Source organism: Anguilla anguilla, chromosome 2 (genome assembly GCF_013347855.1).
Source record: "Anguilla anguilla isolate fAngAng1 chromosome 2, fAngAng1.pri, whole genome shotgun sequence".
NCBI classification, from domain to species: Eukaryota; Metazoa; Chordata; class Actinopteri; order Anguilliformes; family Anguillidae; genus Anguilla; species Anguilla anguilla.
In genome coordinates, this window is record NC_049202.1 from 13084182 (window position 1) to 13100391 (window position 16210).

Consider the following 16210-nt stretch of genomic DNA (forward strand, 5'->3'; position numbering starts at 1 on the left):
ACTTAATGTGTGGGCTTATGTGTTTTTTTCAACTTCAGAGGAACTATGGAAACTATGGAAAAGCTGACAGTAAACTTTTGGGATGTTTTAGCCGCCTTCTGTATATTTAGTACTTACATCAGGGTACGTAGTCATAACAGACAAAGCCAAATTAATGTAGCACATCGTGCCGTGGAATAATACCATTTTCTTTTGTCTTAGAGGGCATTTAAACTCAGGCTAGATATATATAAAAAAAACTACTACACAGTACATTGACTTTACATTTCTTGTGATTAAACCCATTCTTTGTGTGAAACAGCCATATTGTTCACATTGCCTGGCTATTCAAGTGAAAACCCAAAATTATCAAATTAATTAATGCCCTCAGAAAGAGCAGGGAAAACCCTGATAATTACTGCCTATGGAATATTGCTGCTCAACACTCTGCTTGCGTTCTTGGGTACCCCTGGAATTACATTGGGGTAATAATAATAATAATAATAATAATAATAATAATAATAATAATAATATATTTACTTTTTGAGTAATGGTCTGTATTCTGCAGCTGTAGCTGCTTTATATTGCAAAAAAATGTAATATTCGCAACTCAGCAAACCAGGGTTCCCTTTAGACAGACATTGTTTAAGTTTCTTAGTAGAAATCAGTAATTTTCCCCCAGCCAATCAGTATTCGGCAGTAGTAGAGTAGGATTGTGGATTATGTAAATTCATTTTCATTTTGTAACTCACTCTTCCTGATAGCTCAAGGAGGATTATAACTGTGGTACTTGCTGTCACTGCTGTTTAGGTTTGCTTTTTGATGCCTATTGAGATGTACCCTGACCTTCTCATAGGGAAGACTTTATTGACCGTTGGAGGATTTCACTGTGATTCACTTAATTATATTTTTATCATGATTTGCTATGTTACATGTTCTACCAGTGTTAAAATTACCTCAAATTAATGGTCATTTTTTATATAATTGCCTTGAGCAACATTCTTTTATGTCTGTGTAAAGGAAATTTGTGCAATTTGAATCTGACTTGTATAGTTCGACAGATGTATATAAACTTCACAAAAGCATAAACAGAATATGAATTCCCACTACCTAAAACAGCCATCACTGCAGCAATAACAGCCTTAATCAGCTTCAGGTATGCAATTTACTTACAATAACAAGCTATTTATTACTTATTAGATGACTTATTAATACTTACATAATTTATTACTTGTGAACTGTGATACATTTTAGACATATGCAGAGCATAAAGCAAACCAAAAATAATCCATTCATTTCCAGAATACAAATCACTGCATTGACTGCCAATCATATGACAGTGAAAGATAAGGTACTAAAGCCTGTTTTCCTGAGGAGCAGAACAAAAAACTTCTAATGTGAATGCTCATTAAAAACATATTGGTTGACTTGGCTGGTGTTTCCTTTTTACACCAAGCTTTCCCCTCCCCAGCAGAGATTCAATCATTGTTAAAAGCTGTCAACTGAATAGCACTCTCTGCAAAACTGCTTTTGACGTCCCTCTGCAGCCAAATGCCCGAAAACAGGTTCCAAAGCATAACGGATTCCTAGTATCATAATACCATTGCCTAATGAAAGGTAATTTATATAAGACAGCGCTATTGAGCTCTAAAACGCAATAAACATATTTTCGTGCTTAGCTTTTTTTTAATATAACAAACCCTTTGTGTGATTAAAAAGCAGACCAAATTTCACAATGTAATGCACGCTGTCTAAAACATGCCTAGATGAAATGTGCGTGTTTAATTTTTTAGTATCTATTCTACTTTTGGCCGGCGGGCAAAACGATGTAATTGACACTACCATTCATAACGTCACCACAGCGGTACGAAAACACGCAGGACCCCTTATTTGGCGCTTCCCATATCCCACGTCTTCGGGAAACCCTCGCATCCCGGTCGGCTCTCAAAAGGGGACTTTCACACTGTGAAGCCGCTTTTTAATTGTCCGGCGTGCCCTGACACTCACATTCCTAAAATTCTACATGGGGCACATGTGTCAAAATGCATTTTTCCAAAGAGCTTCTTTTCCCTGTTCAACTGAGCCCTTTTTTTCTCAAAAGAAACCAAAAGCTGTGCACTTCTCACTTCAGGCCTCCGCACTGTTTTTCCTAGCTAACACAAAATGCTGGGAAATCACCATTTTAGGAATCACCATGCTAGGAAGACCATGACAAATTCAGACTAATGTTGATGCTTGTCTGAATGTTCGTATGTTATGAAGACATAACCCCATCCCCATATTTTTTCAGTTTAAGCAGGTCCCCCATCTGCTTAAACTGAAAAAATACACTCATTAACCCAGACATCTTAATCAAGCATCTATCCCTGTGTGTGAAGGCAACTCATTACTTTAATGAGGGGGGCTAATTTTTTATTGAAAAAGCAATACTGTATTGGAGACTAATGATACATTAGTCCAGCCACCCACATAAAATGACTCCAGGTAATTCAATGGATGCTGTCTAATGTAGCACAGCAGAATCTGTAGCTCTAGAAAATAACTACTTTTTTCGATGGCACCATATGGTTCTTTCAAACATCCCTCTTCAATTTTCTTACAAGTGCTGCACACAGCTGCTTGAGACGATTTTAAAGTAGGAAACATCATTGCCACATTATGCAAAACATGCATGTTTCATGTTCAGCTACAACATGATCAGTATTTAGTACATTTAAATACAAATAAAACCCTCTGATGTTTCCATGAAATAAAAAAGAAATTTTGTATAGATTAAGTAATAGACCATATATCAAGTATGTGATCCACAAAGTATGAAAAACAGCTCATAGAGAATAACTGGTAATGTTTCCACAAGTTCATTTTCCTAGCTACTTGGGGCTAGCTGTAAAACCACTTGCCATCATTTTAAGAATATGTTAATGTTCTTGCACAGTTGAGTCATTATCAGAAGTGAAACTGAAATGTTCACATCATGGCCATATTTTAAGAATTGATCACATTTAAAAAGAGTGTGAAAAATACATGCCATAGTGGTTCAGCATTTCTAAAAGCATTACCTCAAGTGCAAATCAAATGTGTGTAACTGCATTGATTACCAGGGAATACTTGTCCATAATTAGGGCTAAGAAAACCCAACAATACAGGAATTATTACAATTTATCTTACTACTGCTGCTAATAATTGCAACTACAATTAATAAATCATTACGATTTATTAATAACAACACTAAGAACACATTAAGAACACTTCTGAAATGTTTTCTCCATTTCCCAAATGTTATGGTTCTTGTCTGCAGTAGAGAGAGAGAGAGAGAGAGAGAGAGAAAATAAAAAATAAAAGAGACTCACATATCTACAGTCTTTAAGATACTGATTTAGATTTTGGGGGATTGCGGAAGATGATCGGAATGTGTATCCACTCCCTTTGTCCCTCTCCAAGATGCCTGGATTCCCGCAGATGCATATTAACATTACAGCACCTCCTGTGCCATGCACATGCAGTGTTCCTTTACAAAGACATGGAAATTAAGTCAGGAGGAGACGCAATTTGATATGTCTGGCTTCAGACATTGTAATGAGAGTGCGTAATTTAGCAACATACGCACATCTATTTACACACTTACGATATGCATTTGCAAACAAAAACTGACCTATTTAGAGAAACAGAAGAAATGTACAAATTGCTTTCCAACCAGCCCACCAGCTGACCTCTGAAGCTGGAGATCAATAGCTAATGGATTATGGAATTCATTAAAAAGCATAGCACCATTCAATACTTTGTGTAAATATTTCTTCTGCTGAATGAGCAAGCAGATCTCTGCTTTACAAAGGCTGAAAGAGAACAATCTTCAATTGCATGACATGAACAAGCAAGTCAGACTGTCATCAATCCCTTTGTAAAGACACATAGAAACCCTTAAATCAGTGCACATTTGAATTCTCTGGCTGGGGCTTAACAATTATCAAAGATGTTTCAAAAACGCCATGCATACAAATGTAAAAACATTCATCTGAGACTTCATTACATTGGCCATCATTGAATCACCATTCAAAATATACTGCCAAGCAACAGTAAAATACTGTGCCAAGAGACAAATAAATAGGTTACACTGGACTGGATATGAACTAGCCCCTGAACAAACTCAGTCATTCTTCAAGTGAATGGCCACATTTATTGTGAAAATACAAATACTGAGAGAAACTTAATAGAAACTGCTTACAGCTGTAATCACTTTTATACAAACACGTCAAATGAAAAGTCATGTAGCTAACACATACATTAATATTATCATTCTTTTAATGCAATTGTGTATACTGCACATCAATTACATAATATTAAACCGACAAAATGATGGATTTTCTGGTCCCAATTGCATTGCTGATTCTGGCATAGATTAGCATAGCCTGTAAAGAACTGATGATGCCACTAATACAGGCTATACTAATTAAAGCCAGAATCATCAATTCAGTCTTCAGAGTATTCTCCCATCGTATGTTCTTCTGAAACTCAGGCACTGAAAGTTGAAAGGCTTTGTTAGTAGGCCACACTGTTACATGTGGACAAACAAATGAGTAAAGTTATGAGGAAAAAACTGTGTCAAAAAATAATTGGAAAATTGATTGGAGGGTGAGAGGAATTATCACAAGCTATTAACAAATCATTGTTAGCAAATAGCAATATCAACGACAGAGAATTTCAGTTTTCTTTACTTCCTTTTTTTTTGTTTCAATAATACTTATACATTGTACGTTTTTTTCAGAAGGCACTTTTATTACTTTATCTTTTATTACAGCGATAAAGTCCCTCTCTTGGCTGCCTGATTTCCGGCCAGGATGTTCTGTGCTTTCATGCTGTGAACCTTATCTCACCAAACATAGCTTTAATAAATGTCTGCCCTGTACTGTACATTATTCAATCACAATTCCTACAATTGTCTTGTCTGTGACAGTTAACGTTGAAAGGCACGCATCTCTTTGACAACCAATTGTAAAAGAAAGTGTTACTCTAACATTCAATATTTATAACATTCAACTGAATTATAAATCTCACTATTGGAATGGTCATTTGGGGAAAAAGTGTAAAATACGAGCACATTAGCCTTCTCTTATCACCCATTAACATATACAATTCAATAGTTTTTATATCTAGTCTGCTTAGAGGCAAAGGGTTTTGTTTTTGTTCTGTGCTGAGGCAAATGACTCATTAGGCAGATCACATGGGTCTTGATATAAGTCTGCCAGAATATATCACGTGCACATCATAAACATTAATATAAACAGTAAAACAGATTACCTACATAGTTATGATACCATGAATACAAAAGAAACATTACTTTGAGCAGTCTGAGTCAGAAGTAACATATTCCTGTGAATGGGTTATTTATGACACAGTGGCCCAGCCTGAATCAAGATGTATGCTTCATTTCACTCACAAAGCCGAGCTTCAATCAGCTCTTCCCCTTAAGCACTTACGAAAACATATGAACGCTGTTTGGCAAGACAACGTCACAGAACATATAGCACTGAAGAAATAAATGTTTCTGATTGTGATTTAGTAAAAAGTTACTGACAATTTTTGTTGTACACAGGCCACAATTATATGCAAAGGCTGTTCACAACTTCGGAAATCTCCAAAATGTCTGTGGAAGAAACGTTCTTCCTTAAGAAAGTAACATTTTGAAGTCAAAGTTAAGAAAACAAATTTGATTGAATCCAGTCCTGTGAATCCCAGCTAAAGCCGATTTGCCAGTTCATCTTACTTACGTACTAATAAGAATTAAATTAATGGACATCGTTCAAAATAGTTTTTGCTGAAAAGCCGAAACTTAACATTCAACAAAAACTTTAATTTATGTTGGCCAATGACCAGTCGGCGCCTTTGTTCGTTTACAAGTCTCCGGGCATCCGTGGAGCCCTGACAGGCTGTTGCTTTCATGGAGTACCGAGGCACCAACTGTTTGTGTGAATCATGAAAATGTCTGCGCATTTTTAGCACTGCCAACAGGGCTCTGAAGGGCCTTTCTGTTTCTATTTTACTTCAAAGTAATTTGTGTGCCTTATTGTGATCAATCAGAATCAATCCTCTTTGTCATTCTATAAATGTGTTTTGCTAAATGCACATATAAATACAAATTAAGAATACTATAAATGGCAGCAAGGTGAATAGGAATATCACGTTATTATCTTTTTGTGATAACAATCTTACTATTGTCATTGTAAAATGAGTTTCACAGCTCCCCCCCCCCCCCTCCACCACACCCCCACACCCGTAAAAGTTCTTATTATTCTTTCCTTATAGCCCTCATTTGCGGTTTACAGAAAACACAATATAACACAATATCTGCTTCAGTGGGAGTCTATGAGCAGAGTGTCACACCACGTCACAAATCTAAAGAAAGGTGTTCAAATGAAATAATAAACATTAAAGTGTTAGCCAGTATTTTCGCTTCGGATGTTTGGTTTCATTTGGTTTCAGGGTAGGCAACCATGTCTACACACCCGCACATCTCGTTGTTGAGAGGCGTGAGCATGTGCTCTGTTAGCAAATGCAACAAATTGCAGGTTTCAGGTTCAATCCCCAGGTAGGGCATTGTCATTGCAACTTTGACCAAGGTGCTTAACCTGAATTGCATCAGTAGAATAAGCAGCTAAATAAATTGTCAAAAATGCAAGCTGTGCAAGCTGCTCTGGATAGGAGTGCCTCCTGAATGAAAGTTTACTTGAGGGTAACCTATGCATTTAATTGCAAGTGTCTAAAACGCACAGTCTTCGAGTCCCATCCCCACATGTACTCTTAAGTATCTTAAGAGTACATGCGGGAAAACTGAAATTTCTATTAATAGAACAGTGCCTTCTCATCAGCCATTTATAATGAAGATGTACACAGTAATGTCAGCTTAACTGTCGAGTTAGCTTCACAGGGAAAGGTTTTACTTTACAATCTAACAACACTCGTCTTGTATATTCAACTGAAAATTGAAATGCAGCCACTCATTTGGAACTCATACTCATAGAAACAGTGAGGATTTCGACAAACCTAACATTTCTCAGGAAGGAATTTTCCACTTACTCTCACGCGTCATGGTCCGAAAAAGTAACATAATTAAATATGATGAATTGAAATGTGCATTATCTGAAATTGTTGTGTCAATTTGACAGCTTGCACTTAGCATATCAATTAATATTTCAGTTACCAAAGTGTGTAATTGCCCATTCCTGATGTTTCTAATGGTCATTTAACACACTTAGAAATTAAGACTACAAACAAATTAAATAATTGCACAAATGCAATAATTCATTTGCTACTTAGCTAGAAACTGCATTCAAATGGAACAAAACATTCCAGAAGTATTAAAGATTTGTACAACACTGAATGAACAACAGTCAGTTTGAGGGAAAATTAATGGTGGAAGTTACCCCGCTGCAGTGTCACAATACACACCAGGGAGAACTATCAACAGGTAGAAAAACTATAATGAAACAGAACTCTAGGCTGAGCAGAAAATGTTCAAGAATTATGAAAAATGAGAAATTAACAATTAAAGTACTGAAGTTTGTTGCTTGCTTAAATTCACAATACTAAACACATTCAAGCAATGGTGATTCTGTTAATTCATTAATTTTATTTTTTCTCTACTGCCTATTCACATTTTTTTGCTACTACAGCCTAATACTCGTGAGCACACTTACATTCCTATTTTCTGTGCTTAGACTGCCCATTGCTGCTGTTGTGTTTGAAGTTTAACCTCACAGAGTGTGTGCTCAGTGTGACAAGAGCAGTGTTGACTCATACTTGAATGCATATCCTAGGACTAGCATTTCAAAATGGTAACAAACCTTCACCGAGTAACAGGATTACGGTTCAATTCACACCGCTGCCAGGCAAACCAAGAGGGAACGCTATTTGACGAAGAGGCAGCTCAGGCTGCGAACCTGTAGCGCAAAGATGGGGGAGAGGTGACCTTCACAGCACTCATCGCGTTGATGAAGACGCGCGCGCACACGCTCCGCGCTCAAGTCTTTCTGGACAGCCGTGCCTCAGCCCGACTGAGAGGGCCGAAAGATAAGCCAAAAACAACCCGAGGTCTTCCACAGATCTTGAACCAAAAAAATATGGGCTAGTGTTCAGGGACATTTTTATGAAGTACATTTTTCTGTTGTTTTGATTCGTTCTGCTCTAGAAACCTCATTTGTGGTGATATAGTCCGACCGTGTTTTATTCTCGTCTCCGTTCTGGAGCTTTATGAAGCGCACACAGTAATATCCTGGTACAACGTGCTGAGGCCCAGGAAGCAGCGACACAAGTTTACTGACGATATGAAGAAAAGTGCCGCGAGCCACATCGCTTGGCATTGTCAGGAGATAGCTAGGATTCCTTTCAGCACCGAACCTTATTTAAAGGCTTTGTGCCTCAGGTTTTTATAGTGATTCAGTGGATTTTAGAAGAGAAATTTAATGTCAAGCTTTCTTTTCTAAAATTCTCTACTTATTGTGTCGCGGAAGACAAGGAACACCGGCATTATTATAACAAAGGTCACATACAAATTGCCTCCGCACTGAAACTGCGCAGTTGTTTTTTGATAAACGTGCGTTCAATTTTGATTCGTTAATTATACCCATTGAAAATCACCTAGAAAGATGTCTTGAACCTTCAGATGGAAGTTTTTAATTTTTAAAAAATTTTTCAGCCCTACTGCAAGATTGTTGGCTGGAGCTCAAGCCAAGTGCTGTGTATTCCTGATTGTGCACTGAATCTATTTGCTTGCTGCTCAGTGCATTGAATCTCACTGGAGTCGGTGTGCTGAACGGCTGATAAGCACTTGTTTGATGTGCCTGTTAATGTAGAGAAATTATTCATTGTCGGAAAGGTGCAGTTCGTTTGCATGTTAATTTCCTTAACTTTAGGGCAATGTCAAATTGCTCTGTGACAATGGTTGTGTCCTGAGACGGTGGGTCAGGCTATTACATACGTACAGTAGCTGCTGATATAGGCACGTAATGGGAATTAGTTAAAGGCTCTAAGCATATTACTGTAGCTGCACATAAGAGCCAAACACTCTTGGCTCTGATGATGTTTTTGGTTGACTAGCCCACCCTTGTAGAGTTCAGCTAAATTAAATTTTGAATGTGCTGCCCCAGAAAGAAATCAACCACCTCTAAATGAAAACTCAGACTGGTTTTCTTTCATCATTATTTCTTTTAATAATTTCTGTGGATTAATTTTACTTGCCGAGGGGAGGTTATCACGCACATCGTTTTGATAGTGAAATCTGGATTTGTTCCATTGCCATCAAGATGTGAAATCTATGACTGCACAGACCATGACACATTTACCACATCACAAACGCAGAGTTATTTTCAGAACCGATGAGACTGCACCACGCATATCAATCTGACTGTGTGTGCGGTTGTAAAAGCACATCTACTCCGCTAGACATTGTTCGGTTTGAGTGACTCAACCAGGTGGCTCCCAGGAGATACAGAGGCAATGAAAATGACAAGGTGTGTCACACGAAAGGCACATATGCATCGAAAGACATGCGTCATCAAATCGCATTTTAGAACCGTCTGAGTGGGCTTACTGTGTACCTACCAGATTGATTAATAGCCCATTTCAAATGGTAGCACTAATTGTTAAAGCACACCTTATGGCCCCTGTGTTAGTCCATTATAATGCATTATTGCAAAACCATGATTGTCCAAGAAACAACAGAAAGCTCATTCTATTAACATAATACTGCAACAACTAATTATACATGCTGCAAAAATCAGTCTTAACAAGCGTTTTATCCTTGTAAACAGAAATCTTCTTTCTTTTTCGGAAGTAGAAAATATGAGCTTGTTTTAAGTTACATTTTGCAAATCTTGAAATGTGTCAAACTGTCATACCTCATCCTTTTTGTTCATTTAGCAAAAAAGTAATGGAAATTTGAAGTCCAAATTCAGTGATGAGAGAGAGAGTATAAGTTATTCAAGCCCATTATTGGCTCCTAAAAAGGATCTCTTGGCAACTGCCCAGTTCTTTTGTATTCTGAACGATGACTGTAATATTTATAATTTTTGATGATTCCATTGCTTTTTTATTTTTTATTTTTGAAGGATGCCGTGAGTGACATCTTGCCTCAGACGAGTTCAAGAAGGAACAGAGGCTGCCGAAGGAGTATGCGGTGTATAAATGTCTATACTTATCACTCAATTGTGTTCTGTTCATAAAACTTTGAATTTTTCATGCTAATGCAATGGTAATTTTGGAAAAAGCAATATGTAAAAACTGCAGTAAATAACTACTTTCCTTCCAAAACCAAAATATCACGAAGGAAGTGTAGATATGATGACTCCATCTTGCTATTTTAAATCAAAATGTTTGTTTTTGTTAAACTGTTGTTTTTTATATTTATTTGTTTGCACTAGCCAGAAGTTACCAAGGCCATTCATCGATGAACATTTTTTTGTTCAGGTGCTGCTATTAAAATGTAAGTGTAAATGAAAAATAAGAGACGGGCTTATTAATTTGACGGAACGTAAAACAAGAAATTAAACAATGAATTTAACTGAACTCACCCAATCAAGCCGTTTGATTCGATTAAGGAAAAATATTAAAAAGACAAAGTCAACTCAAAGTAAATATTATCTTTATAGAATGACTTATCAGCACAGACAGACTTCCAAAAGTAGAACAATTACAGAAATAATGAAGAATTATCAGGTTCTGTATTACCTAAACAGCACAATAAAACTGGCCAAATTAAAGAGTCCATCAAAAATTTAAGCAAGCATTCAAAGTGCATCCTCAAGATCCATGCTAAGCAATGCTGGTCTGTAGCAATTTCAAGTTTCATGTTTTTAATTTAAAAAAATCTTTTTTAGATGCTTCAATTATGACGCAAAATATATAATTGCCTTTATTTTTAAGAAATGTTGAGGGGGTTGATTTTATGCAAATCAGATACTTATAATTTGATTGCACAGATAGCTCTCTAATGAGGACATATTAATTACAACCCTTGAACAACAGGCATCTGTCAGTTACCTTACAGTAAATTGTCCATTTGGAATCCAGATATAGAGTGCTCAGGAGGAAGAACTAATAGTCACATTCTTGTTGATTGACCACTGAGATTGTAGTGAATCTCAAGCCAAAGACATTTCACTCCTCCGACAACCTGTTTTGTACATTACAATCTCATTACAAATGTATCTGCGGGTACAGCCACCACAAAAATAAGGTGACAATGTACTGCCAAGGACCCATGTCCAATGATGACTTCCTAATACAATGAACATTTCGGTCTTTTATTTTTAGATTATGCTCACACCTCTGTGGCTCACTTAATCTGGATTCAACGAGAATCTCCTTTCAGAAATTATACTAGTACCAAAATTAAAAATACACAAATTTAAGATAAATATATGACAAAAATACATATATGTGCATCGACGTCCTGAAATCCACCAGCTGTGTAATAGTCAAACATAATGGATATGAAACCGTGCACAAATAATAATGAAATTTTAGTGTGACAGATTAGAAAAAAATGTATAATTCTTTGAAGTGAGTGTAATGATGCAAGAGTCATTTTCAGGAATGCAGTATATAACAGGCACACCTCATGACTGGATGGTTATATGGCCCAGGGTACTTGCTTTAAACAGTTCAGCTACCATTTTATTATGTTACCAACAAAAGAGGTCTAAATTACCTCAGTTTCATCCTGCTTGTTCCTAAAAAACCAAACCAACTGACTTCAATCCCAATGACACTTGCATTTAAATTACATTTTTAGAGTATTATCTCACTGAGTCACTGTATTTAAAATGCCATTCTTGTGTCAGTGAATTGGAGCTTATTATTTATATTTCTGCACGTATGGGCTTGGTTTATCAAATGAATGTGGAAAACATTGTTGAATGCCACATAACATGCCATTATTGGAAAAGCATAGTTTCAATTCTGACTACATGCTGCCTACACAAAGCTATGAACTGTGATACACTTAAAATATGACTGCACTTCTATATAATATAACCAATGAAATGAGTTAGAGGTAGTTGGGTATCCGTGCCAACGCAAATCATTTTGCCTATCTCAGCAATGAACAGTATATGATTCTATTATTCATAGGAGTGGTGTAGCGCATGAAAGGGTTTCCAAACATTCACATCAACTCACCGTCAAAATACCAAATCCTACAACGTTACTTTTTAAACACAAGAAAGCAAAAGGCTGGAGCTGTCATAAGTAACTTTTCTAAAGTACTTTCCCACTCATATTGGTAAATCAGATACCTCCTGTGAAAAATGGTGCATGTGTGCACTTTACAATCAAATCTATCCATTCAGCCATTTGACAAAATCAGCCCTACTAAATGGCAGAAGAGGTTTACAGGCTAGGAGGTGGCAGTGTACATGTATGTGGAGTTTAAGCTATTCTAAAAATAAAAAGGCCCTGGAGACCTGAACACCTCCTGGAACTAATCTTTTCCTTCTTTCTCATGCGGATTGGGGCTTTTCTTCAGCATAGTGAGTCATGGGAAGAGCATGAAAGAACAGAATCTAGTCCTTAACATGTCATGTAAGTAACTTCTTACAGTACATGGAAAAACACATATTTTTGTACAAATGAAATTGCTTGCATTCATATGGAGCAGAAGCTGAGGTCACACCTGGCCCTAGTCATATGCACATTCATACAGTGTCATGTCAGATAATGCTCTTGGAAATGATGAAAACCTACAAACAGGCATTAGTCCTGACCTTAAATCTTATCCATTTTCTCCTGCACAAACCACCATTGTGAATCCAGGGCCCTTAGAGTTGTATCCTTCCATCAGCATGACCTCTCCGGTGATGAAGTCATTTGATAAGAGCAAAAATGTGATTGATCAGAAAGAAGAGTTAAAGGTGCAACTCTTATACTTCTTTGCCTTTTATTTACGCACCTGGAAAACCCCATGACACAATGTAGACTTTTGTTCACTGATTTTTATTCTGCTTTTAATAGTATTCAACCACATCTTTTAGCAGAGAGGCTCTTCACTAGATTGAAGCATTGCTTGTTGGATTTTGTATTTTTTGATAGATTTTTCTAATAGATTTCTAAGTCTAAGTGTCAATGGTTGTACATCTGAGCAACTTTACTCATCTACTGGGTCTCCCCAGGGCTGTGTCCTATCCCGCATCCTGTAAATTCTCTATACAGATGAGTGTCAGAGCCAGTATGAGGATAGACACATCATAAAGTTTGCAGGCGATTCTGTCATTGTCAGCCTCTAACATGGTGTAGTGGAGGATTTTGTTAAATGGTGCGAGAACTCATTCAATGTGTCTAAAACTGAAGACATGTTCACTGATTTTAGAAAGCAACCACCAGTCACAAAAGCAACGGTCAAAAAATTCAAGTAGCCAATAGCTACAAATATGTAGGTAGAGTAAGTATGTAAGTAAATAAATAAATAAGTAAATAAAGAAAGAAAGAACAAAATAAACAGAATAGTGAGGATTGCTAGTAAGGTAATTGGTGCACAACAGATATATCTGAAAGACATATGTCACAAATAAGCTTTACAAAAAGCCAATACAATTCTTGACTTGAATTACCTCTTCAGGTTGAACAAAAATTCCTAAAAAAAAAAACCAGTCTTTCATTCTAACTTAATCTGCTGAACATGCACAATTATTTATTTAGTTATTTATCAATTTACAAATTGTACATGTTGTATTACGTATCAACAGTACTGATAATTAAATTGAATCAACAAGAAATGAGGTTTACACAGTGTGAACATATATAATCAGCACGAATCTCATGATACACTCAGCTCTATAGGGGAGCTCAGGGTGAATAAACAGATTTCCCTGACAGGGACTTCAACCTAAGTCTTGAGAATGCCAATTTCTGAGTTGATATAAATTATTGCAGTACATCTCAATTAAAACTACCCATGTCTATAGAAGAACAAAATCTCATAATGCGTCATGTCCTCAGACAGAACTGTGGAGCAACAACAGCTTTTTATAAAAGTCGGCACAAGTTTATAAAATTCAAGTTCAGTGAAGTGTTATGAAAGAAAAAACAGGAACAATAAAAATTGGGGGAAAAAAACTGAACAAACAAAAATGAATCTTGCCTGGGAAGGATTCCAGGAACTCACCAAAGTTTCAGCAGTGAATTTCCTGGGAGTCACCTCTCGGTGGAGTGCAGTTCAATATTCCTGCTGTCCACTGGAGCGTGGTCCTCCAATTGTGTCATTGTGACAGCAAGCTGAAGGAGGAACAAAAACAGGGTCAACTGTATTTCAACAAGCCGGAGAAAACCCAAGGTGAAGCCGCAGGAAGGACACATGGGGACATTCAGTCGGCTTCAGAGCTTTCCCTCTTGTCTACAGCACTCAAATCTGCATTAAGTTTTCTGCAGATTCAGGATCAATTAAAGGATCCACATTAGGAGCACTGAAAATGTAGCTGATCCAAGAGTTGGAATACTGTGGAAAATAGTATCCCATGGAGCTACAGGACTTTTCAGTAAGACTTTACAATGGAGTGGGTCTTCTAAGGATTCAGTGGGTGTACAACAAAAAATTAAGACCCGTCTGGGTTTTAATACCCAGACAATCATATTTGAAGAGATGTAGACATCACTTTCCAACAGACTGGGAACTGCAGTACGTTCACACACACACACACACACACACACACAAAGAATTGCGCTTATAGCAGAGAGGTATACAGTAAGTCTGAGAGGCCGGCTAGCATTGCATGAACTGATGTTAATGACAAAAGTAAGTTAGCAGTAAAAGCATATGTGCACAGTCGACTAGTTACCAGCGCTATTTGTGTCATATAAATCCGGATACAGCCTGTCTAACAACACAGTGTACAAAATATTACAGCTGTACTGTTATATCTAATAATTACATTCGCTATAAAGGTAACTACAGCTCCTATAGCCTAACGACAAAACTTGTCATTTTCTTGTAATTACAGTAAAATATGAAAATGTCTAGTTTTCATTTGTGGCACCGGCAAGGGGGAAGTTAAATTGTACCCCTATCATTTCTTTTGCTCTGGTTTCAGGTTTCCGGGCCATATATAGAAATTCTTAGAAAGTATTAAGCCGTGTTTTGAAATTAAAAAAAATGTAATCAGAACAAAATAATTATGAAGGACATAGATAATATCACGTGCCGCTATGCAAGCCCTCTGAGAGGATACATATTGCAAGTGACTGGGTCACAGTATGACCCAATGTGAATGGATTGCTATAGAGGTTGTGTGGATCTACATTTTCAAAGGCATTCCGCGGACAGATTTTATCAATAGCTTGCATCTGTGGCATCACATTGCATTTTTCCTCGGAATTGTAATGCTCCCAAATAATCAAACTGTCAGGCAAATTAATATACTCCTGATTGGCCTCCTCCCTGAACGTATGCCACTCTAGTTACCCAGTGGATGCACTGAACTGTGGCCAGATGACCAATGAAGATAAAGGAGATTCAATGCGGAGGGTGCATTTTGCACAAAGGGTCATTTGCCTCTCCAGTGATTCATGTTGCAATGCTCTCAACATGAGGTCCTACTTCCATATAAGGCTCTCTGATGGTGTCTAATATAATCTCTCTCCAATGTCATTACATTCTATAATTATAATCTTAAAATAATAGGAAGGCTCGGTAATTATTCCACTTCTTTCAGTCATGTTTATTAGTCACCACTTATTAATGTTCAGGATTTCGAGGAGGGCATATTTTTAAGTATCACAGGCATCATAAACATATGCATTTTGAGTGCTACCTACAGAAAAATAAAAGCATTTATTGTTCCCGAAATCATGTGCTCTTGTTTTCTCTTTTCATTTTATGATAATCATATGTCAATATATCAGGAGTAAACAAAATTAATTTATATATTTTCAACAATGAAATGAATGTAACCTTTTGTTTTGATTGCATACCGTGACATTGAAATATTGTGTGCTGTTAATTGTCCTTTTAGCCAGAGAAACAAGCGTCTCTGAATTCAGCTGTCTCTTGTTAAACAGCTCACAATAACACACACACACACAAAAATAAAAAAATAAAATAAATAAATAAAAAGCTTTCATCAACATTGTACAAGTTTTATGGCTCCATATTTCCCCAGCAGTTGCTTCATACTGTGCAGACTGCTGAGAGCTGGGAAAAAGTATAATGCCACACATTCAGAAACTGTGGGAAACGCACTACCTTCTA

At 36.9% G+C, this 16210-nt stretch overlaps 1 protein-coding gene across 5 annotated transcripts in view; it reads right to left on the minus strand.

The window, feature by feature from the left end:
• LOC118221262 (muscarinic acetylcholine receptor M3) overlaps window positions 1-16210 on the minus strand; it is an 81929-nt gene that overhangs the window by 41248 nt on the left and 24471 nt on the right. For 3 of the 5 annotated variants that reach the window (XM_035406160.1, XM_035406157.1, XM_035406159.1), the window contains exon 2: window positions 14132-14241. The gene's annotated coding sequence lies outside the window, so the exon portion shown is untranslated. Of the gene's footprint in view, window positions 1-3329; window positions 3488-14131; window positions 14242-16210 lie in introns of all 5 variants that reach the window. The other 2 variants (XR_004764077.1, XM_035406158.1) reach the window with 1 other exon arrangement.